The following is a 25,260-nucleotide window of genomic DNA, read 5'->3' on the forward strand; positions in this document are numbered from 1 at the left end:
AATTTAGATACATATATTAGCTTTATGCAAATATAATTACAGTTTTTGATATCAATTCTAATATAAAATACCGTAAATTGATTTCGGGGTTTTATGACAGTTTTTTTTTTTTAATTGTAATTGTCACTTAATACATGTCTTTTTTGGCAAAACTGAAACATTGTCTTGGAAAACAAGATTAATTCTTAAAATAAAATATGGTGTATTAGATGATAAAAACAGATAAGATTTCAAAATTATAACTCATTGCATTTGCAAGGATTATTTTTCCTTTCTCATGTTTGTATGATATGCTAAATAGGATTCTATTTGGGACAATACTTTGTTCATTAGGAGGTCGATCTAAAGAGTTCAATGTCTCCATAATTAAAACTGATATTCAAAAATTAGAGGCTGGGTGTGGTGACTAATGCCTGTAATACTGGCACTTTGGGAGGCTGAGGTGGGCGTATCATTTGAAGTCAGGAGTTTGAGACCAGCCTGGCTAACATAGTGAAATCCTGTTTCTACTAAAAATACAAAAGAAATAGCCAGGCATGGTGGCATGCACCTGTAATCTCAGCCACTTGGGAGGCTGAGGCATGAGAACTGCCTGAACCCAAGAGGTGGAGGTTGCAGTGAGCCAAAATCATGCCACTGCACTCCAGCCTGGGTGACAGAATGAGACCCTGTATCAAAAAAAAAAAAAAAAAAAAAAAGGATAAAAATCCTATTGTATTAGAAAACTAAGAAAAAACTTTCTCCTGTCTAATAGACACACTCAGTCAATCTCTTATCTTCTAATATTTTTGAAGATATTTCTGCTATTTGATATGTAGTAATTTTTTCCTTCAGTTAAAAATTAATAAACAAAGTTAATTGTTACGCTATGAGATATCATTTTCTTTGGTATTAGAAAAATGTTGTTAAAGCAAAAATGATAATACTGAGTAGATAGATACATGATTTATGTGGATAGAAAGATAAAAGTGGGAGACAATAATTTTGTCCTGGAAAAAAATGAATGTTTTAAATAATTATCTCCTTATCAAGGGTTAATTATACCTCAGTGCATTATTATCTTTATTTTGAGTCATATCAAAATGACTCTAGCAACAGGCATGAAACTGTTAAAACCATTCACTTAATTTAGTCATTGTCAAATGGCAGAGGGATTGAAGTGACTAATGAATGCATGATCATATTCTGTTCTTAGAAGCCAGGATTGTTAATTTCTACAATCACCCAACCCATCATTATGTCCTCTCGCAGAAAGAAAATTAGAAATCAGTGGAAGAACAGCATTTTGGTGTAATTGAGATTATGTTTATTCACAAAGTGTTTTGTTTTCATTATGTGCTGCCAGACATCTGGATAAAAACTGAAAATTTTAGCGAAATATCAACATCTTTCCAAGTGTCTAAATGCATTTATGTTTCACTCCAAATATTTGATGAAATTTAGTTTCGTCTACAAAATATATATTCAGTTGCTTTGTTATTTTTGTAGTTATTTCTCACTCTAACATTGAAAACTTGGATACTATCTGCCTTGGAAGGAGGCTATGTGATAGAATTCTAGATTCAAAAAAATTAAAATAAGGCTAACCAACTTAATTTGTGGCTAATAATTTTAAGAGTAGAATGGTACACTTTTCTAAAAATATAATATTCATGACCAAGAATAGCTAAAACCTCTGTTTTATACAATAAAAGTTCTTGATTTCTCCTGTAATAAAATAATCTTTAACATTAAAATATTTAAAATGAACATGAGAAATAAAACAAGGGATTCTCTGCATATTCTTTGAAATTTTACTGATTGAAAGAATAAAATAGTTAAAAAATGAAAATGACAATAAATTATTTTCTGCTGATATAATTTCTCATGCATATTCAATGACACATTTTTAGATTCATAAAATGTGAAATCTTAAAAAGTTGAGTTTATAGAAGGAAAGAGAATGCTGGTTGTCAGGATATGGAAGAGTCTGGAAAATGGGGAGTTGGCCAAAGTGTAAAACCTTTCAGTTATAAGTTGAACAATTTCTAAAAATCTAATATATATCATGAGTGGGGATGGACTTGCTAATTTGATTGTGGTAATCATTACATAGCGTCTATAGTAAACCATCACATTGTACACCTAGAATAAATGCAATCTTTGTCAATTAAACATTTTAAAATTTAAATAAAGAAGCATTTAAACTCTATTATTTGAAGTTTGACTGATTAGATAATAAACAATCCTACAAGCATTTTATTGGCTATGAAAAATCATACCCTTAGAAAAATAATTGATTTTTATTTTCAAATTGTTGGACTGACTCTATTTTATTTAATGATTAAGATGGTTAAAATTAATCTTTATTTCTACTATAACCAAAAATTACTTACAAAAATTGAAAATGTATTTCCTTTGAAGAAAAAATACAGTAAAATAAACATACAATTAAAACATTGGCACAGAACCTACATGAAGCAATTATATAATCTAATAGAAATATATAAATCTCAGTCAGAATAAGTGAAAAGTGACTCTACAATACCGAAAAACAGTTTACTATCACAAAAGTGTAACTTCCCAAAACTTATACAAATTAAATACATTTTAAAACAATTGCAAGAGTAATTCTTGCATTTATTAAAAAAAACAACTTTAAATATATGCTAAAATAGATATCAAATACAACCAAGAAAATTTGCAAAACAATAGTGACTATAAAATATTATTACATTAATTATCACAAAATACAAATTCATCTTATATCAGTAATATGTTGGCCAATGACAATTTAATCAGGAAAATATAGGACAACCAAAAATAGATTATCATATAAATAGCTGAATATAATGTAAAAGCCATTTTTTGATTCATTGAGTTATATGACTTGGCTGTGTGTCCACCCAAATCTTACCTTGAATTGTGCCTTTTTCTAGTGAGTGTTTACTAATCTATTTTCTAATAGGTGGCTAGACTGGAGGCACATCACTTTAATTCAATCTGGAACTAATTTAGTTGATTCCAGACTAGGTTGCTATTGTGATAATACTTAATTTAAATGTCATTTTGTTGTTTTTTAAGCTATGGCTTTCTCAGTGTCTCAACTGAGAGCATGGGATATTTCCTAGGACCCTCTCTCATTGGAAGGTCCTGAACTTGTGTTTCCTTGGCACCAGGAGTCTGCAGATAATACCATTGTAACTTTCAGTGGTTTCTTCTTACCTACTTATGCTGTTGTCCTACAAAACTGGAAAATTAGGTATGCAGTATCCTCCTTTCTTGTCAAAACTTTGGTCTCGTTAATTCTAAATTTTCTGGCTGCTCTGAACTTCAAGTTTTATATCCCATGTGCCACATAATTATGAAAATTTCACTGACTTCTCTGCCTCTTAGCTCCTCCCCTATTTTAGGACTCTTAGCCTTATGATCTAAACCATGAGGTGGCAAGGGCCCAGAAAAGAAAAGCAACTCACAGTATGTTGACTCGCTTACCTGTTCCTTAATACCTGGTTACCCAGCCAGCTCTCTGATTCTTCCAATCAGATATTTATTTTTCTGGATTTTTGTTTTATACTTTTATCTTATTACTATTATATTTTGAATAATGAAATCATTGAGGTACAAGACAATGGACTATCATGAGTATTTAACTCTTAGCATTTTGTACAGAAAATCCTTGAGTTTAATATAGTGTTGGCACAAATACCTTAACATAGTGCAACTATTATTAAAGTGACTTCTAAAGCAATTAATTCCATAGTGCATTATTGTTTATGCATACTTCCCAGATTTTTTATATGTGTATTACTTGAAAGATCAAGTAACTAGAGGAGAAAGAAAAAAAAAAAAAAGAATACAGGAGGAGTTATTGCTTAACTCAGTCCCAACTGGGAAGATAAAAATTTTCTGGGAATGGATGGGTAGTAATTGAACAATGGCGTCTCACATTTTTGCCCAGACTGGTCTCATATTCTTGGGATCAAGCAATCCTCCCAGCTCACCATCCCATGTTGTTGGGATTGCAGGTGTGTGCCACCATTTCATGCTCAATGTTAATATTCTTAATGCCACTGACCTGTACACTTGAAAATGATTAAAATTATAAATTTCACATTATGCATATTTTACAAAAATTAAAAGTACATATTTAAAACAGTAGCCAAGAAATCAAATTTGAAATCATTTTTAACTTAATCAAATTTGAGATCATTTTTAACTTAATCAGTAGTAAATTTTAGTTAAGGATTCTGTCATACCAAATGGGATCTCAATCTGATTAACATTATACTTTAACATCTATGAATATATTTTACTAGTCATTCTTCCAGTTTTTTTGGTATAGCATGAACTTGCTTTCTTTACATATTTGAGTTCGAAGATATTAAAAATGTAATACTGTGCATTGAGAGGTCCATAAAATAAATCAAAATATATTTTATTTGCTGAACTATAGCAAGCAAATGATAAGCACAGATTAGAAAAGATTGGCAGAAGGGGTTCATGGAGGAAGTAATAGGTAAGATAAACCTTAAAAAAATATGCATATGTATTTTCCTGATAATTCAAATTTTTAATACCAGTCATCAAGGAGAACAGTTTACTTTTAATCATGATATTCAAATACATGAGTTAATTTATTAAGTGCTAAAACACTTACAAATACTTTTAGAATTATTTTCATAGCAGACTACTTCCAAATTCAAAAAATTTTCTCTTAAGATCATTTTGTCATTTCACAATTTCAGCTAACCTGTCCACACTCTTTTCTCTATTTATTCTTCAAATATGATGCCATTTAGTTTATTTTCCTGGTTTAGCAAGATACAAACTCCAAAGTCTATAAAACACCATGGAAAACAGAATTTTATGTTCATTTCAAAGGGAGGATAATCTTTTCCACTGTAGTAAAAAGCTGATTTTGCATGAAGTCATACAGAGTCACAATCCATAATCCAAGGGAAGGTGGGCCATATGTTTTTTCTCTACCTGAACAGTGGCAGATAGTTTTTCAGTTTCCCAGTTGAAATCATTGTGAGGTATTTTACAATGATGCAGCACCTTATACCTCGGCAAATAATAATAATAAAATGCAATTACCTTAATGAAATCCCATGGCAGTATTGCAATCATGTAAGACAATGGAAGAGTCAACATCCATTTTTGTCTGTGGTTCCAAAATTACCTGACGCTGCATATGAAGCATCAAAAAAACAAAAAACAAGCAAACAAAAATTTGAAAAAGTCCTCCTTACTTGACTACAGCCTTTCTCAATTAATGTAACTTTGCCTCTGACTATGCCTGATCTGGAGGTTCTCTGTTTAATGTCATTGAAGTGCTGTAATAGTTGAATGCTATTTCTATTGAAAGTTTAAGTATATTTTTCATTTAAACTATTGCCTCCTTGCTTCAGTATAAGAAAACAAAATATCCAAGTCCTACAAAAATATGAAAGAGAGGATTAGTATTTATTTATAAGATAATTTTTATAAGAAGAATCTAATAATGCAGAATTCAAGTGAATTAGAAATTATAAACTAAACAAAAGAGACCCAGAATGAAGAAAAACTTGAAATGACTATTGGCTATAAATTATAATAATTATGAATGCCCATATTTAAATCCTTACTTAAAGTACTCTTAGTGATTTTTCTTGCCTTTCCTTTAAGACAAGGTCTTACTCTATCACCCAGGCTAGAGTGCCTGTTAATCAACCTGGAGACAAATTATGGCTCACTGCAGCCTCAAACTCTTGGGCTCAAGAAATCTTCCTGCCTCAGCCTCCTGAGCTGGGACTACAAGTACATGCTACCATGCCTGGCTAAGTTTTTAAACTCTTTTTGTAGTGACGAGGTCTTGCTATGTTGCCCAAGCTGGTCTGGCACTCCTGACCTCAAGAGATCCTAGGACTTAGCCTCTCAAAGGGCGGGGATTACAGGCGTGAGCCACGGTGCCTGGCCTTCAAATGTCTTTTGTATATTGCAATTTAACTTTTAAAAAATTCAACTTGCATTCACTTTTGTACTCACATTATGATTTCTGAATTGTTGAAAATCATAAATAGTTGTCAGGTGTGTGGGTTTTTTTTTTTCTTTCTTTCTTTCTTTTTTTTTTTTTTTCTTTAATTTGAGACAGGGTCTCATTCTGTCGCCCCGGCTGGAATGAAGTGGTGTAATCCCGGCTAACTGAATCCTCAATATTCCAGGCTCAAGTGATCCTCCCACTGCAGCTTCCCCAAGTAGCTGGGACTACAGGAACGCACCACCATGCCTGGCTAATTATTTTCTTTTCTTTTATTTCTATTTTTTGTAAATCCAGAGTTTCACCATGTTGCCTGGAATGGTCTAGATTACCTGGGCTCAAGCAATTTGCCTGCCTTGGCTTCCCAAAGTGTTGGGATTATTGGTGTGAGCAACCTTACCCAGCCAGTATTTCTTTTTTTCTTCTTTTTAGTAATAGGTTTCATGAGGTTGAAAGAGAAACCCACTTTCCATTTCTGATCTACGTACACCTGTTAGAAATCACTTATGAACAATGTCAATTGCACATTTGTTTCCACTCAAGAATTTCACATAGTAAACATGTTTACTGTTTTCTGTACTTCAAATTGTTTATATATACTCTTCAAAGAAAAGCCATTAAGTAAACACAAATGGTTTTTTTCCAAGATCCTGTTGTCCACTTTCTTGTGAGTTTTTATCACAGATCTTTTTAAATCATCTTTTGTTATTTTCTGCTTTCATTTATAAGCCATATCAAATTGTCACACCCACTTAAACTACCAAAGGGCTATATTTAATTTACTGACACACTTTCCATAAGTGTGTATTTCAAAATATTATTAACCACCAGATAAAAAAGCTTTGAGTCTGTCAGTTTTACTTTGTAGAAAATATTAATAGAAACATTTCAAAAAATGATATCTGTTAATGGTTGTCTAGAATTTCTTATGATGAAACTAATAAAAAGTAATGTGGCAAATCTAAAATATTTTTGAAATAAAAACACAACGTATCTCAGAAGCAGCAAAGTTTTACTAGCCTAAATACTTAGGATCCAAGTAAGAACATTTGGCCACTGCTCTGCTTTAGGGAAGTATTTTAACAATAAAATTGTCATAATAAAATATGATGCCAGACAAAGTGGTACTTCATTATACAGCTTTTGCCAAAATCTTGATAACTTTCACAATAAGAACCACACTGAAGTGAGAAAATCTGGCGTTTTCATTTTTAACATACTTTTATGTAAATAGCATTCATCCAAAATCTTGGCATAAGCTATCTAAATCAAAATGCAACAATTACAAAGTAAGTGCAGTAACTTTATTTGTTGATCTTCTAAAACAAAATATATCTAAACAGATATATTTCAACTATTAGAATAAGAACCAAACTGGGTAGAAAATATGTGAGGTAATTTTCCAATTTTTCCAAACATGATTAAAGACTTTTGCAATTTGATCACTTGATATACACATAGTTTAACACAGAAGACAGAAAGATACAGGAAAGTCTACAAAGACCATTCAGATTTTTATTTTACCATAATATCATGTGTATTCACTAGGATAAAATATAAACAAATAAAAAAGTCCACTGTTGTTTCATAATTAAGTAACTATAATATTTTTATTAAACCATGGCTACAAATTTATGATTAAAAATAAGTATAAGAGTTTGGGATTTACTGTTTTTTCAACAGATCTTTTCAAAAGGTTCTATTCAGAAATATGCACTAGTCTGTCTCATATTCCTATTTTAAAAGCTCCCAGAAAATAAAATATATATGCATTTTTTGTTTGTTTGTTTGTTTGTTTGTTTGTTTTAATATTGTTATATTCAGAAACCAGGAAGGGTCCCAAATTTTAATAAAACTAAACATCTCAGTGTTGGATTCAAGACTCCCTTTAGACCTTTCTGAAAGAGAATGAAGGGTAGTGAGTCAGATCAGACTGAAATTAAAGACAATAGACAAGCTACTGGTATTATGATCACAGGCAATTTAATTCACCTCTCGAGTGTTTCTTGTTCATGTATAAAATTGGAATAATCCTATTTTTTTAGCATAGTTTCAGCTACAAAACATAGAGAAGAGGCCAAGTTAAAAAAAAAAAAAGGCTTTAACAATATAAAACTATATCAAGAGTCCAGAAATGCTTCCACTTGCGGCTAGAGTCAATTTACATTCTGGCCCTGAGTTTTTCCTATTGTCCTGTCTGCACACTTTGCCATATGCTGGCCATGTCCACACAGGCTGGCTTCCCTCATGGACAGAGTTGCCTGCCAGTAATCTCCAGGACCACATGCTTCCTTAGTCATATCCATGAGAAAAGAAATATTCTGTATTCCTTTTGGTTTTCTCCAAAAATAAGAAAGTATTTTCCAATAAATTGCTAGCAAAACTGTCCTGAGAGATTACTGGCCAGAATTCAATCATATGACCATTGCGGAGCAAATTACTAGAAAGGAATAGAATACCATTGGATCAACAAGACCAATCTCTTTGTCAGCTCTCCAGGTAAATATTAGGAAGTCAAATATCCATTAAAATTACTTATACATGTCAGAGAATTATTTTAAATTTAAGTGAAATCACATTTGTAAAATACCAAGAATAGCGCCTGGCATAAAATAAGAGTTCAACACAAGTTTGTGGCTAGAACATGGGGATAATAATGGTGGTGGAATTTATTCACTATCCCTTGAACTGTATTTTCCATCTAATTTTTGGGTTGTTATTTGCAAGCCTTCCATTGTCTTTTAGCTGTAGCATTGCTTTCCTTGCCCATACATTGTTAGAACAATCTAGTAATATGTGCCTTTTCCAAAGGCAGAATTCACTGGGCTATTGTGGCAGATTATATACATATATCTTTCCTCATCATAATCACGTTTTGGACACCTTGATTTTATAAAGTTTAGAGAAAAGAATCACCATCTTGTTACACAACCACGTATATCACATAAATGATTTGGTTTCCCAAGATACATAAAATTATTTTTATGCTATACTGTAACATAAAGTGCAAAATAGTATATATGTTTTTGTTCAAAAATACTTTATTGCTTCAGAGTTTTCTTTTTTCAGAACAACTAGAAACAAAGCTACCCAATCTACTCCCTACCCCCAACCCCTACTCTGTTTCACAGATTCTCCAGGTTCTATGCTCAATTGCAGGAAGAGCCCTGAGCAATAACAAAATTGGATCTGGTTGCTGAAGCCCCTGAAAGGCAGCAATAGGCAACTTTCAGCTTGAGCAGCTACTGGGATCTTGAGAGGAGGCAACAAAGTATAGCAAATGCTTCTTGAGAGGAGGAACATGGATTTGTCACCAACTATTTGGTTTAGCTTTACCTCCACCCACCTTGACCTTTTTCTTGCTAAATATCCTACTGGGCCCAAATGGTCAGTGATACCATAGTCTTCTGGAAAGCAAATCCACTTTTTGCTACCTAACCTCTGATATTTACATAGGTTATTTTTGTTGTAACTTAATCTTCCTTAGTCTATTACCACCATGGTAGTTAGACGTTAGGTGACATTGTAGTGCCTTTTGTTAACTTTAAACATTTAATTTTTATCTCCTTTTTTTTGTATTTTGTTGGCCCCTCAAATGTCCTCAGATTTATATTTTAAAAATTATGTTATTGTCCTTTTTAAGGAAAACCAGTAAAATGGTCGCATATGTGTGTGAGGCAGAGTGGGGTAGTGTGGACACCATACCTAAATTTGTGAAGCATTCACATGTAAGCTTTCCAATCACTTTCAAACCTCTCTACAAAACACCCTCAAAAGGCTGAAATCTTTTTTTTTTTTTAATTTTATTTTATTTTATTTTATTTTAGGTTTCGGGGTACATGTGATGAACATGCAAGATTGTTGCATAGGTACACACATGGCAGTGTGGTTTGCTGCCTTCTGTCCCCTCACCTGTATCTGTCATTTCTCCCCATGCTATTTCTTCCTACCTCCCCATCCCCCCACCCCTCCCCCATTTCCCCCCAAGGGACCCCAGTGTGTAGTGCTCCCCTCCCTGTGTCCTTGTGTTCTCATTGTTCAGCACCCGCCTATGAATGAGAATATACGGTGTTTGATTTTCTGCTCTTGTGTCAGTTTGCTGAGAATGATGGTTTCCAGGTTCATCCATGTCCCTACAAAGGACGTGAACTCATCGTTTTTGATGGCTGCGTAATATTCCATGGTGTATATGTACCACATTTTCCCTATCCAGTCTATCATCATTGGACATTTGGGTTGGTTCCAGGTCTTTGCTATTGTAAACAGTGCTGCAATGCACATTCGTGTGCATGTGTCCTTGTAGTAGAATGATTTATAATCCTTTGGATATATACCCAGTAATGGGATTGCTGGGTCAAATGGGATTTCTATTTTTAGGTCCTTGAGGAATCGCCACACTGTCTTCTACAATGGTTGAACTAATTTACATTCCCACCAACAGTGTAAAAGTGTTCCTATTTCTCCACATCCTCTCCAGCATCTGTTGTTTCCCAATTTTTTAATGATCGCCATTCTAACTGGTGTGAGATGGTATCTCAATGTGGTTTTGATTTGCATTTCTCTGATGACCAGTGATAATGAGCATTTTTTCATATGTTTGTTGGCCTCCTGTATGTCTTCTTTGTAAAGTACCTGTTCATGTCCTTTGCCCATTTTTGAATGGGCTTGTTTGTTTTTTTTCTTGTAGATCTGCTTTAGTTCTTTGTAAATTCTGGATATCAGCCCCTTGTCAGATGGGTAGGCTGCAAAAATTTTTTCCCATTCTGTTGGTTGCCGATTCACTCTACTGACTGTTTCTTTTGCCGTGCAGAAGCTGTGGAGTTTGATTAGGTCCCATTTGTCTATTTTGGCTTTTGTTGCCATTGCTTTTGGCGTTTTGGTCATGAAGTCCTTGCCTACACCTATGTCCTGAATGGTTTTGCCTAGATTTTCCTCTAAGGTTTTTATGGTGTTAGGTCTGATGTTTAAGTCTTTAATCCATCTGGAGTTAATTTTGGTGTAAGGTGTCAGGAAGGGGTCCTGTTTCTGCTTTCTGCACATGGCTAGCCAGTTTTCCCAACACCATTTATTAAACAGGGAGTCCTTTCCCCATTGCTTGTTTTTGTCAGGTTTGTTGAAGATCAGATGGTTGTGGGTATGTTGTTTTTCCTGTGAGGCCTCTGTTCTGTCTGAAATCTTGCAGCAAACGGGCTACAGTTAAAGCTGCTGGGCTCACAAAATCATCAAAGAAGCCAGATGAGACAACCTAGTCAGGAAATCCTAGTGATTATTTTTAACCTGTTTTCCCCTAATTTAAGGTAAACTCATATACCTGATGTGGGATATAGAAAGTTACACTGGAGCAACCTGGATCTTCTGCTGAAGTTTTCATCAAACACTAAGAAAAAAATAAAGGCAAGGTTTATTTTTCTTAATCTAACTGTATTTTAAAATAGCATAACTTAGAAGTAATTCTATTATAAAGGAACATGGCTGAACAGGTAGGAAACAGATTCCCCATTATGAGTTCTCCTCATGACTTCTGCAAGGATCATGGAGATGTCAATTACTAGTATTTTGGAGCAATGCTTCATGTTATCCTCTTGAGGTATGGTATTGGTATTACCACTGCTTCAAAACATGCAGTATTGATGCGAGAAATGGCCGGGCCAGAAAAGATTCCATGAGTCAAGATAGCATAAACTCTGGTGGCTCCAGCTGAGAGAAGTTTGTCAGCTGCGAGGCAGATTGTATCATAGGTGTCTGCCATGTCATCTACAAGGATAGCCACGCGATCATTCACATCTCCCACTAACACCATGAAGTCCACTTCATTGGCCTTCTTCCATTATTTATGAATCAAGGAAAAGTCCACGTTCAACTGGTCTGCAATCTAGGTCACTCTCTTAGCTCTGCCAGCATCTGGCAAGACAATAGTGCAGTTCTGCCACTCAGAGATACTCTCCCTTATCCACTTCAGGACAGTTGGTTCTACATACAAGTTGTCTACTGGGATATCAAAAAAGCCCTGAATCTGAGAAGCTTGTAGATCCATGGTGATTATATGATCTGCACCTGCTATAGACAGCATATTTGCAACAAGCTTGGCGGAGATTGGGGCCCAGCTCTTATCCTTCTTATCCTGTGGGGCGTAAGGGAAGCATGGGATGACTGCAGTAACTTGTCTAGCTGAAGCAATCTTGCAGGCATTAATCATGATCAAAAGCTCCATTGGACTGTCATTGATTTTGCCACAACCACTCTGAAGGATGTAGACATCCTCTCCACGTAGGCTCTCGCCAGTTTCCACACAGGTCTCCTGGTTGCTGAATTTCTTAGTCACCACCTTGCCTAGCTCCAGGCCTAGGCGGTCGGCTACTTTCTGGGATAAGTCCAGGTGGGAGCAGCCACTGAAGATTTTGATATTCGGCATCTTGGCCAACTACTGGTAAGAGGCACTCGGTCCAGCAACCCAGCTGCCGCTGAGACTGGAACGGAAGTGAACCACAGATTCTAACAGCTTCCGGTTGTTACTCAGCCGTTAGTGTCCCTTCCGCCTCACAGGGCGCAGTCCCAAATTGACTCTGGGTCTCTTGAAAAAATTGTACCTCCCACTTCACATTTTTAATACACTAAATAACCAAGTTAAAAAAATAATTTATTGCTAAAAAGGGCTAACAGTCATCTGAGTCTTCAGCCAGTTGTAATCTTTTTTTTTTTTTTTTTTTTTTTTTTTTTTGAGATGGAGTCTTGCTCTGTCCCCAAGCTGGAGGGCAGTGTCACCATCTCGGCTCACTGCAAACTTGCCTCTGGGGTTCAAGTGATTCTCCTGTCTCAGCCTCTCAAGATGCTGGGAGTACAGGCATGTACCACCATGGCAGCTAATTTTTGTGTTTTTTTGTAGAGACCGTTTCACGATATTGGCCAGGCTGGTCTCCGTCTCCTGACCTCATGATCCACCTGCCTTGGCCTCCCAAAGTGCTGCGATTACAGGTGGGAGCCACTGCGCCCAACCCAGTTGTAATTTTTTCTCTGTTGGAGAGCCTGGCCTTGATATTGATGGCTGCTGACTGATAAGGATGGTGCTTGGTGAAGGTTAAGGTGGCTGTGGCAATTTTAAAATAAGACAACAGTGACATTTGCTGTATCAATTGATTTTGTTTTTTGTTTTTTTTTCCCACAAAAATTTCTCTGTAACATGGAATACTGTTTAATGACATTTTACCCACAGTAAAACTTCTTTCTAAATTGGAGTCAATTATCTGAAACCCTATGGCTGCTTTAGCAACTAAGTTTATGTAATATGGTAAGTCTTTTTTTTTTCTTATTTAAACAATGTTCACATCATCTTCACAAAGAGTGTATTCCATTTCAAGAAATAAATTTCTTTGTTTATCCATATTATTCAATTCTTAACCCAGTCAACTTTTATAAGGAGATTGTTCATTGCAGCATTTCACTCATATCTATAGGCTTCCCTTCAAATACTAGCTTTCTTTCTATTTCCAGCACATCTCAAGTTACTTCCTACACTGATGTAAAAGTCATCCATAAGCATTGAAATCAATTTTGTTTAAACTACTATTAGTATTAATATTCTGATGTCTATTAATACTGAATATTTTAATATCCTCTAGAATAGTAAATTATTTCCTGAAGTGTATCAGTTTATTTTGCTCAGATCCATCAGACAAATCACTATTTATGGCAGCTATAGCATTAAGAAATGCATTTCTTTTCTTTTTTTTTAAATTTAATTTAATTTAATTTTTTTTATTGCATTTTAGGTTTGGGGGTACATGTGAAGAGCATGCAAGATTGTTGCATAGGTACACACATGGCAGTGTGGTTTGCTGTCTTCCTTCCCTTCACCTGTATCTGTCATTTCTCTTCATGTTATCTTCTTAATAAGACTGACTGTCAAAAATTACTTCTTGACCCATGAGCTGCAGAATGGATGTTGTGCTAGCTGGCTTAAAAACAACATTTAGCTTCTTATATACCTCCTTTTTTTAAAGCTCTTGGTGACTAGGTACCCTATGAATGAGCGTTAGTATTTAAAAAGAATCTTTCTTTTCTGACAGTAGGTCTCAACAGTGAGCTTAAACTATTCAATAAACAATAATGTAAACAGAACTGCTGTCATCCAAGCTCTGTTGCTTGTTTTTATAGAGTACAGACAGAGTAGATTTAGCATAATTCCTACAGATCCTGGGATTTTCAGAGTGATAAATGAGCAGTGGCTTTAACCTAAAGTCAGGAGATGGATTAGCCCCTAACAAGAGAGTCAACCTGTACTTTGAAGCTTTGAAGAAGGTATTGACTTCTCCCTAGCTATGAAGCTCTTAGATGGAATATTCTTTCAATAGAAGGCTGTTTAATCTCCATCAAAAATCTTTTGTTTAGTGTAGCTGCATTTGTCAATGATCTTAGCTAGATCCTCCAAATAACTCAACGTAGCATCTACATCAGCACTCACTACTTCATTTTGCTCTTTTATGTTATGGAGATGGCTGCTTCTTTAAACCTCATGAACCAACAATTTCTAACTTCAAATTTTCCATGCAGCTTTCTTACCGCTTTCAGCCTTCATAAAATTTCAGAGTTAGAGTTGTGCTCCGGGTTAGGCTTTTGGCCTAAGGTAATTTTGTTGCTGGTTTGATCACCTATCAATTTCAGTAAAACTTTCACCATATCGGCAATAAGGCTGTTTCTTACCATTCATGTGTTCACTGGAGTAACACTTTAAATTTCCTTCAAGAGCTTTTTCTTTGTTTTACAGCTTGGCTAACTGTTTTGTGCAAGAGTCCTACCTTTTAGCTTATCTCAGCTTTTGATATGTCTTCCTTCATAAACTTTATCATTTCTAGCTTTGGGTTGAAAGTGAGGGATGTGCAACTCTTTTTTTTTTTTTTTAATTTGAGCACTAAGATGCGGTTTCAGGGTTACTAATTAATATGGGTTGGCTGTGTCTCCATCCAAATCTCATCTTGAATTCCCATATGTTGTGGAAAAGACCTGGGAGAGATAATTGAATCATGGGGCCAATTCTTTCCCTTGCTGTTCTCATGATGGTGAATAAGTGTCATAAGATCTGATAGGTTTAAGAAAAGGAGTTCCGCTGCACAAGCTCCCTCTCTTTGCCTGCTGGCATCCATTGAACATGTGACTTGCTCTTCCTTGCCTTTTGCCATAATTGTGAGGCTTCCCTAGCCACGTGGAACTAGAAGTCCAATTAAACCTCAGTCTTGGGTAGGTCTTTATTAGCAGCATGAAAATGTGCTAATACAGTAAATTGGTACCAGTAGAGTGGGGTGTTGCTGAAAAGATGGCCAAAAATGTGGAAATGACTTTGGAACTAGATAACAAGCAGATGTGGGAACAACTTGGAAGACTCAAAAGGAGACAGAAATGTGTGGAAAAGTTTGGAACTTCCTAGAGATTTGCTGAATGGCTTTGAACAAAATGCTGATAGTGATATGAACAATAAGGTGCAGGCTGAGGTGGTACCAGAGGGAGATGAGGGACTTGTTGGGAACTGGAGCAAAGGTGACTCTTGCTATGTTTTAGAAAAGAGACTAGTGGAATTTTGCCCCTGCCCTAGAGATTTGTGGAGCTTTGAACTTGACAGATATGATTTAGGATATCTGGCAGAAGAAATTTCTAAGCAGCAAAGCATTCAAGAAGTAACCTGGGTGCTGTTAAAGGCATTCCATTTTATAAGAGAAGCAGAGCATTAACGTTTGGAAAATTCGCAGCCTGAAAATGTGATAGAAAAAAAAAATCCCACTTTCTGAGGAGAAATTCAAGCCAGCTGCAGAAATTTGCATAAGTAATGAGGAGCCAAATAATACCATATGATCTCATTTGTATCTGGAATCTAAACAAGTCAAACTCATAAAAGTACTGTGTAGAATGGTGGTTACCAGGGGCCAGGGTGTGGGGTTGGGTGGGAAAAGGGGAAATATTGGTCAACAGATGTGAAGATGAAGTTAGTTGGGAGGAATAAGTTCTGGTCTTCTATTGTACAGCATGATGACTATAGTTGATAGTGGATTGTACATTCAAAATAGAGATTTTAAATGTTATTAATACAAAGAACTCATAAACATTTGAAGAGATGGATATGCTACTTACATGATTTGGTGATTCTGCAATGTATACATATATCAAAACATCACATTGTACCCCATAATATATATAATTATTTGTCAACTAAAAATAAAATTTAAAAAAAAACACACACACAAAATGTCAGACTTAAATTTTCTCTAATCTATTGGTTTCTTCTCTACTGATAATCTGTCTTCCCATAAGTTCTCCATAAAAGAACATCTTTTTTTTTTTTTTTTTTTTTTTGAGATGGAGTCTTTCCTTGTCACCCAGGCTGGAGTGCAGTAACGTGATCTCGGCTCACTGCAACCTCTACCTTTCTGATTCAAGCAACTCCTTTGCCTCAGCCTCCTGAGTAGTTGGGATTCCAGGCGCATGCCACCACGCCTGGCTAAATTTTTTTGTATTTTTAGTAGAGACTGGGTTTCACTACATTGGCCAGACTGATCTGGAACTCCTGACCTCAGAAAATTCATCCACCTTGGCCTCCCAAAGTGCTGGGATTACAAGCGTGAGCCACCACACCTGGCCATATGTGAACATATTTACACAGTAGGCAGCATTTTGACATTACTGTTTTAAAAATGCAAGTAAATCTGACTGCTGTCTTCTTCTTGACTTCTAAGAGTTATGTCTCAAGTAAAAAAATACACAATCATATAAAATGCCATATGTTCTCCATGTGCAGGCAGGCTGAATGATAGAGAGCAAAACTTCAATTTAATGAGCATGCTATTTTAACTTCTGAAGAAGTTAACATTTCATTAAAAAATAAATAATTGTATTACAATCGTAAAAATTCTCAATATTATGCAATCATGAGATAACACTGTAATGAATGTTTCTGTTTTGTTTTATACAAAATTTCCAAGCATTTGGAATCTATTTCTTAAAACAAATAACTATAATCATCATGAGTGTGGTAAGATGTAACAGTATCAAACAAATGTAAAAATACATAGTACTTTTCCGATTTAAACAGAGCTTTAGTAAACATGATTTTTAATTTCATATATTGATAAGACAGTCACATTGCTTATTTTTTCTTCTAAATTTTTAAAAACAACTCTTCTTTTCCTACAGCAAATAGCCACGTCTACTATTTTCGGGAGAAAATGTTTATTGCTCCATTTTTTTCAATGTACTCTTTCATGTTTGGAGTTGTATTTTTGGCATTTCACAGCCTGTAAATCAAAATCCTTAAGGGAATCATGCCATCTGAGCCTAGAGAAGTGAGGTGGAATGCGCTGGAGTTCACTGAAGGGGTATATTCTCCTAAGCTCTGCACTGGCCGTGTGCTGTGTCATCAATCTCCTTCAGCTGAATAGCACGACAATTTGTCTGGACAACACTACATAAAGGATAGCAAAAGGTTATTGTTAGGTTATGAAGTTTTTCTGACAAGTACAATATACCAAGGTTTATAAAAGTGTAAAACAAATCTTAAACTCAAGAATTGCTTTGTAAAGGAGTCTTTTACCTCTGTTTTATAAATTTTGAAATCTCATCTTCTCAGGAATGCAGTTTGAAACAGCAGATGTATGCTTTTCTCTTTCATAAAGTCCTCTAACGGAATTTTTTTTGGAGTAGGGTTATGAGAGAGTTAATGTCAATGTCAGTCTCAAGGGCACAAAGAGATGGTCCCAATTTTCTTAGTGGTAAAGACAGCACAATTCACCCACTTGGAATTTGATGTATTTGGCATTTCTTGCTAACCAGAGGAATTGGTTTTTACAATGTGGGATAAGTCACTGTTTCCTGATAAATGGAACTGTGTTGAGAAACTGGTGATCTATATATTTATTAATTTAAAAATCTCTTTATATTGTTCATAATATAAAGTGACAACTATGAAACCAATTTATAGCAAAAGGTTCATAAAGCCTTAGTACATTCACCCTATATTTTAATTTGTAAATATTTTTTAAATTCTCTTAAAATGTTTATTTTTTTTTCAAGAAGTAGAATGAAAATAGAAATGCAAATTTGTCGGGTTTGTAAAAACACATTGAGATATGAAATACTCATGCCTGTAGCTGAGAAAACCCAACATATATACAATGTTTGTACGAATTTCCTATCTTTAATCACAAGATTTCGTTATTCTTGATTCCGCAATTTGTTCTGCTTTATTTTTTAGGGAATCTATTCAAAGACATTCATTTCCTTTAATGGCTACTAATGTCTTTTATTTTAAAAGACATGATTAAAAAAATAACCAAGTTTGCCAATTCATTATAAGGTTTGCATTGATTTTTGTATTACATTTTATTGCCATCTCAATTCATGAAGATGAAAACAAATAGACAAAATAAAGACAATCTAGTGTACTTACTTTTTGTATTCAAGGTCAATTATCTGAAAAATCTAAATATTACACCCCACACCAAACACACACAAAACGAGACTACTTTAATGCAAAATCTGACACACAAGTAAAAATGTACACTATTATATAACAGCATATGCCTGATACATGTTATTAGCAATACGTTATACAATACATATAAAACAAAATGAAAAAATACATTTTGTTCATGGTTTGAGCCTTTAGTAAGACTAATTTCTTAGACATTTTTATTTATTTTTAATGATTTAAGGAGTACAAATTAAGTTACATGGATACATTGCATAGTGCTAAAGTCTGGACTTTTAGTATAACTATCACTTACATTGTATCCATTGTACTGAACAGGTAATTTTTCATACCTCACTGTGCTTCCATATCCCACATATATATGGAACCTCCAGGGTTCAAATGATTCTCCTGCCTCAGCCTCCTGAGTAGCTGGGACTACCAGTACTTACCATCACACCTAGCTAATTTTTGTATTTTTAGTAGAGACAGGGTTTCACCATGTTGAACAGGGTGGTCTTGATCTATTGACCTTGTGATCTGCCTGCTTCAGCCTCCCAAAGTGTTGGGATTACAGGTGTGAGCCACTGTACCTGGCCCCCTAGATTGTTTTTTAGAAAGTTTCAGAATTTGTTTTGAAATCTTCAATTATTTCTATCTCCAATAATGGTATGTTTATAAGGTCAACATTTTAATGTAAAATTAAAAGTAGATGTTTCCCACCATAATCACAACTTAAATTATCATTAACACAGGGGAATTTTGCAATAGAAAAGCACAGATCTTGCATGCAGAAATAGGACTGAGTTCTGTTTTTACTGTCTCATTTAGCCTTCTACTGGCATGAAAAATAATTGAAAACTACATTCTATGTTCTTTTACTTTTTAATTTTGTTTTTTGAGCTAAAATGCTTAGGTCCTATGTCATGGCTGTACTCTGTCAACACAGAGCTGAACAGCTCTTTAGGGTTTAAGGTTATTTTCACTCAAGATGTCCAAGGACTCAAGGAGTTATTGGGAAATCTGTCACATATAAGTCTTCTTGGTTTGGCCCACAACATCCTAAATCACAATCCAGACAGGCCTAAAGAGGCACAAAGTCAGTGGTTATGCACTCTCTGCAGATGTTGCAAATGATTTTTTTTTTTTCTTCAGTGTATTTTCCATCTAATTTCTTATCATAGAGAAAATCAATCTACATAGTATTGAACCTATCATAGACAATAAAATATGTACTTAATTCTTTTATCCCAAGGTAAATGACTAATACAGTTAATGTATATTAAAGTAGTACATTTTCTAGGGGATTTAGTTGCATAATAAGTATTGCTTTGTCATTTTCATGCTCAAATAACTCTAGTCTTGAGAATACTTGACTGTAGAAATTGTACGTAAAATCAATAAGAAATTAACAACCTTAATGATGCAAAAAAACCCGACGCCATTGTATTAAAAGTATTTAAGCATTCTTATGTGGTAGTGAGATTCTGATTATAAGGTCATTCATATTTCTACTTCATTTTGAAAACACACATATAATAATCATGTATTATCCAAAGGGAAATGAAAGAGTTTGCTTGTTTATTGGTAGTTATTCTGAAGGTCTTTCTGGTGAGTTAAAATCTATTTTAAAAGCAGATGATAGTTTTTATCTGTTAATTTGGGATGTTACTTCATTCCTTGGCTTTACAAGGGTATTTAAACATTTTATTCAATTATTTTGTAACAGAAGTCCCAAACCATAATTTTTAAATCTATTCACATTACTTTCAAGCAGTCAATAGTGAGTTTATAATCAGTTTTAAAACTATATTGTATATAAGTGGAATCCTGAACTGTTAAATAATAAAAAAATTAAAAGCACTCAAAATTAGACAGGACGTATGATAATCATACACACAGAAAAACTTAGATACTAGGGTTACAGAGGCATTCAAAATGAATGAGCCATAATTTCAGAAGTATATCTGTCTTAGATGGAATATAGTACTCGTTGAGGCAAAAGAATGATGGAAAAACAGTTGTGAAAATTTTAACCTGATAATTTCCAAGTTAGTTTTGTTAACATTCCAATGTTAGTAAAAACAAGATATATATTAGGTGACAATTTATTTTGTAAGAAAACTCTCTCAGCAAAGGCGTAATTCTTCAAGTTAGACAATGGCTTCTCTTTAGCTTACATTAAAGGAAAATGCATCTAAATTTCAAGAGAAGGTAGAAATGTAGAACTGAGCTATTTAGAAGTGTGCTTTACAAGACAGCATGTGGTATGTCAAAAGGTTCTTATTTAGGAGGGAAATATATTTCAAATAAATCTATGGCGTATGTATGCAATTTACAAAATCAGTTTACAATGCTTGAATTTTCTGAATTATTCACAAATAATGCAAAAATGAAGTAGCATATTTTATTCTCTTGTAGTGTAACTATTGTTTAATAACTATTAGTAGCTCAAATCTGTAACTTAATAAAGAATAGTATGTTATGTTTTATCATAATTACTACATTTATAATAGTTAGATAAAATCTCAATTTAATCATATAGCCATATCTTATCATTCAGAATTAAAGAATTCTGAATTATAAGTAAGTCACTCCAGCAGCTTGTTTGCATTTCTTTGTGGTTGTAGCATCATGCATTAAATGACATGAAGATTAGAAAATGGGAAGGGCAAATTTAATCACTTTTGGGAGTTGTATCACTGTTATAAGAAGTGAGTAGTAGATTTTGTTTGAGTACCGTGTTGAGCTTGTGCCAGTTTAACATATCTGTCTTCCTCGGTTAGAGGAAGTTAACACTCTCAACCACCCTGAAGAAGGATATAGCATCACATTTCTTGGGAATTAAATCTTTAGCTAAGCCTTGACAAGATCTTCAATATTGTTTCAGTGACAACGGAGAAAAAAAAATACACGGATGTGCAAAATATAAAGATTTTCCAAATCTTAAATGAGAGTATGTCTATAGCTTCTCATTGTTTACTAAAGGGCAAATTTTATCTGCTATGTTAGAAGAGTAAGGTGAGTGGTTTGCACCTTAATTTCAAATCTCTTCAATTTGGATATGTTTACACAGCCTCAAGAAATTATTATACCTTTATCTTCTAGAAGAATCAGGCCAAATAAGTTCATTAAATTTGTTCCCCTCAGATTTAAGGAAATATTTCTAAAATAGCGCTGCATGAGCCGATGAGTGGTGTTTTTATTAGAAATTAGCATTAACTGCCAGACCAATAATTGAAGAATCACTTTCTGTTGAGTCATAATTGTTATATGCTTCTATATGTTCTTGCTGTATCTCTTTTACAATATTAAATTTTAAATTTTGGCTGGGCGTGGTGGCTCACGCCTGTATTCTCAGCATTTTAGGAGGCCGAGGGGGCTGATCAGGAAGTCAGGAGATCAAGGCCCTCCTGACCAACATGATGAAACCCCGTCTTTAGCAAAAATACAAAAATTAGCTGGGTGGCACATTCCTATAATCGCAGCTGCTTGGGAGGCTGAGGCAGGAGAATCACTTGTACAAGAAGGCAAAGGTTGTGGTGAGCAGCGGAGATTGTGCCACTGCACTCCAGCCTGGGTAACAGAGTAAGACTCCATTTCAAAATAAAATAAAGTAAATTTTAAAAAAGTTTATCTGGGAGTAAATGAAAGTATAATTTTAAGCTAGTTTTTAGCTTATTGTTTAATATTTGCATTTGTTCTGTGCAAATTCTTCATTCTTCCGAATTGTTTGCATCTCTTGATGGAATAAGGACTCAGTCACCCATCTGCAAGATCTTGGTGCAATCCTTCACTTCTCCCTCTTTTTTACATTAAATTAATTGGCAACAGGACCCTATCCATTCTTTGCCCACTTTTTCATCACTCATTCTTTCCATTTATTTTCCCTAATACCACTCTGGTTAAGAATCACATTCATGGGAGGGGAAGGCGGGAGATCACGAGGTCAAGAGATCGAGACCATCTTGGCCAACATGGTGAAACCCGGTCTCTACTAAAAATACAAAAATTAGCTGGGCGTGGTGGTGAGCGCCTGTACTCCCAGCTACTTGGGAGGCTGAGGCAGGAGAATCGCTTGAACCCAGGAGGCGGAGGTTGCAGTGAGCCGAGATCACACCACTGCACTCCAGTCTGGAGCCTGGTGATAGAGTGAGACTCTGTCGTGAAAAAAAAAAAAAAAAAAAAAAAAAAAAAAAAAAAGAATCACATTCAATCTGAGACAAACACACCTCTAAAAAATAAAGAGTATGTGTACATCCCAAATCATTTAATAACATGAACATTACCCTGAACCCAGACTATAATATTACCAAAAATCTCTTTTATTAGCACAATCATAAAAATTTAACCAATTTTTGAACCAACCAAGATACTTTCCAGTATGTAAACAAATAGTGATACAGCTATACAATAGAATATTATTCAGTGCTAAAAAGAAATGAATTCTCAAGCATAAAAAGACACTAAGAAATTGCAAGTGAATATTACTAAGTGAAATAAGCAAATCTGTATTCCAACTATATAGCTTTCAGGAAAAGGCAAAACTATAGACACCGTAAAAGATCACTAGTTGCCAAGGGTTGAGAATAGCGGGAAAGGATGAGCAGGTAGATCACAGCAAGGTTCTAGGGCAGTGAAAAGACTTTGCATGATATCGCAATGACCAGTGTACATCGTTATACCTCCACCCAAACCCATAAAATGTACAACACTCAGAATGGATCCTAAACTACGGACTCTGAGTGATAATTATAGGTGTCATGATCATTTGGGTGTCCATGTAGGAGTATCAGCTGTAACAACTGTACCACTCTGCTGAGGGACATTAATAATGGAAGAGGCCATGTGTATGTAAGGAAAGAGGTATGGTACAATCTCTATGCCTTTCTCTCAATTTTGCTGTGAACCCTAAACTTCTCTAAAAAATAAAATATTTTTTTTTTTAAATTCTAAAAAAAAGAGGGCAATGCAGTAGAGAATGACGAGAAAGAGTAAAATACTTTGCATAAACTGACCAAGGAGCCTTTCTGAGAATGTGACACATAAGCCTCAGGCTTGAGAAGAAGCTACCTATTGAAAAAGCCTCAAATGGCATTCCAGATAGAAAGCAGAGCAAGTACAAAGGTCTTGTGGTGGGAGCAAGTGGGGAATATTTAGATAAATAGAAATTAGGATTCTCATTTCTTGTTTTTGAATGACAACCAACACAAAATGAACCCTAGCATCAGGAAGGTTTTAAAACACTGCTGAACAGTAGTGTGACTGGAAAAAGAAAGTAAAACTTCCTTTTACTCCCATTCACTAGCTCATAAGCTTCTGTTTAATATTAGAGTCGAGGAGAATTTGAGTAGTAAAAAAAGATGGGTAGGACATCCGGAGACTGAAGTAATTAGGGCGATAAAATTATTTTAGTAAATTTGGTTTTGCTTTCTCATTATCATGTTTAGCATCGTTACTAATCCAATCAATAAACTAATATTTCTAATAATTATTTGAATAACAAATATAATTCACAGGTGACCTGGATATTCTAATCATTTTAACAGTGTGTACTATCAAAAAATTGCTAAATTTTGATTGAGACATTATCGGTAATCAATAATTTGATAAGCAAGTCACAGATATTTCACCAACTCTATTTCATCTATGATACTATTTTTTTCTTCTTTTCTGAGACGGAGTCTTGCTCTGTTGCCAGGCTAGAGTGCAGTGGCACAATCTTGGCTTGCTGCAACCTCCACCTCCTGAGTTCAAGTAATCTCTTGCCTCAACTTCCCAAGTAGAGGAGACTACAGCTGTGCACCACCATGCCTAGCTATTTTATTTTTTGTATTTTTAGTAGGGATGGGGTTTCAACATGCTGGCCAGGATAGTCTTCATCTGTTGACCTCACGAGCCACCCACCTTGGTCTTTCAAAGTGCTCGGATTACAGTGATACTACTACGTATTTAAAATATTTTTGCATTATTTATTATACTTATTTTCATTGTTAAACATACACATATAGCAAACTTACATAAGGTTACAAAATTTGTATAGATAACAGCCTAGTCTCATTTCTCAGAAAATAGAACTATTACCCAAATTCCAGATTTCCTTTATTTTGAAAAAAAAAAAAAAAAAAAATTCTAGATAAAGCCAGGCCCTACTCCCATATACCCTCTGTTCACCAGTTCCCTGGCCATTTTCCTCAGGAGTCACTATCATCCTGAAGTTGTGTTTAGTATTCCTGTGTTTTTACATCTTTAGCACAGATCTTGTACCAAAAACCAATATGTAGTATTGTTTCTGTTCTTTATTTCATTGTCTTTGCCTTTTTCTGTATAGTCTTCAGAGTCTTCCCCCTTATAATACCTTCACATTGTTGTACATGACCTATCATGTATGACTAAACTTTTATACAAAGTTTTCTATGAAGAATAATGCCTCAAAAAGCCACATCTTTTAGAGGTAGGAGCATTGCTTAAATTTCATGGCAGCTTTTCTCATTCAGTTTATTTTATTTAATATTTTTTCTAAGTGAATAGAAGCAAGAATTTAGTGTACAGTCCACTTTCAAAGTGTGTATTGGGAGAGGGGTCTATAAATTGTAATACAAGGTAGAACAGATGAATAAAAAGAAAGTTAGAAGGCTGCTATGTTATTAGGGTCACAATATAGTCTGGCTGTAGATATAAACCCATCATTTATTTTCTTAAGGCTGAAATCCTGGCATGAAACTAGAAAAAACTATAACAACAGAAAAGAATAGAAAAAAGAATCTTGCCACAATAGTTTCTAACATCGGCATTTCATTTCTTATTTCCT

The 25,260-nt window shown here is 34.7% G+C and overlaps 1 protein-coding gene and 1 pseudogene across 5 annotated transcripts in view; one reads left to right on the top strand and one right to left on the bottom strand.

Moving 5' to 3' along the window:
• CDH18 (cadherin 18) overlaps positions 1-25,260 on the top strand; it is a 1,096,529-nt gene that overhangs the window by 455,291 nt on the left and 615,978 nt on the right. The gene's annotated exons all lie outside the window — the stretch shown is intronic.
• On the bottom strand, positions 11,458-12,413 carry LOC101054027 (ribose-phosphate pyrophosphokinase 1-like; annotated as a pseudogene).

The sequence above is a fragment of the Saimiri boliviensis genome, chromosome 1 (assembly GCF_048565385.1).
Source record: "Saimiri boliviensis isolate mSaiBol1 chromosome 1, mSaiBol1.pri, whole genome shotgun sequence".
Lineage (NCBI taxonomy): Eukaryota > Metazoa > Chordata > Mammalia > Primates > Cebidae > Saimiri > Saimiri boliviensis.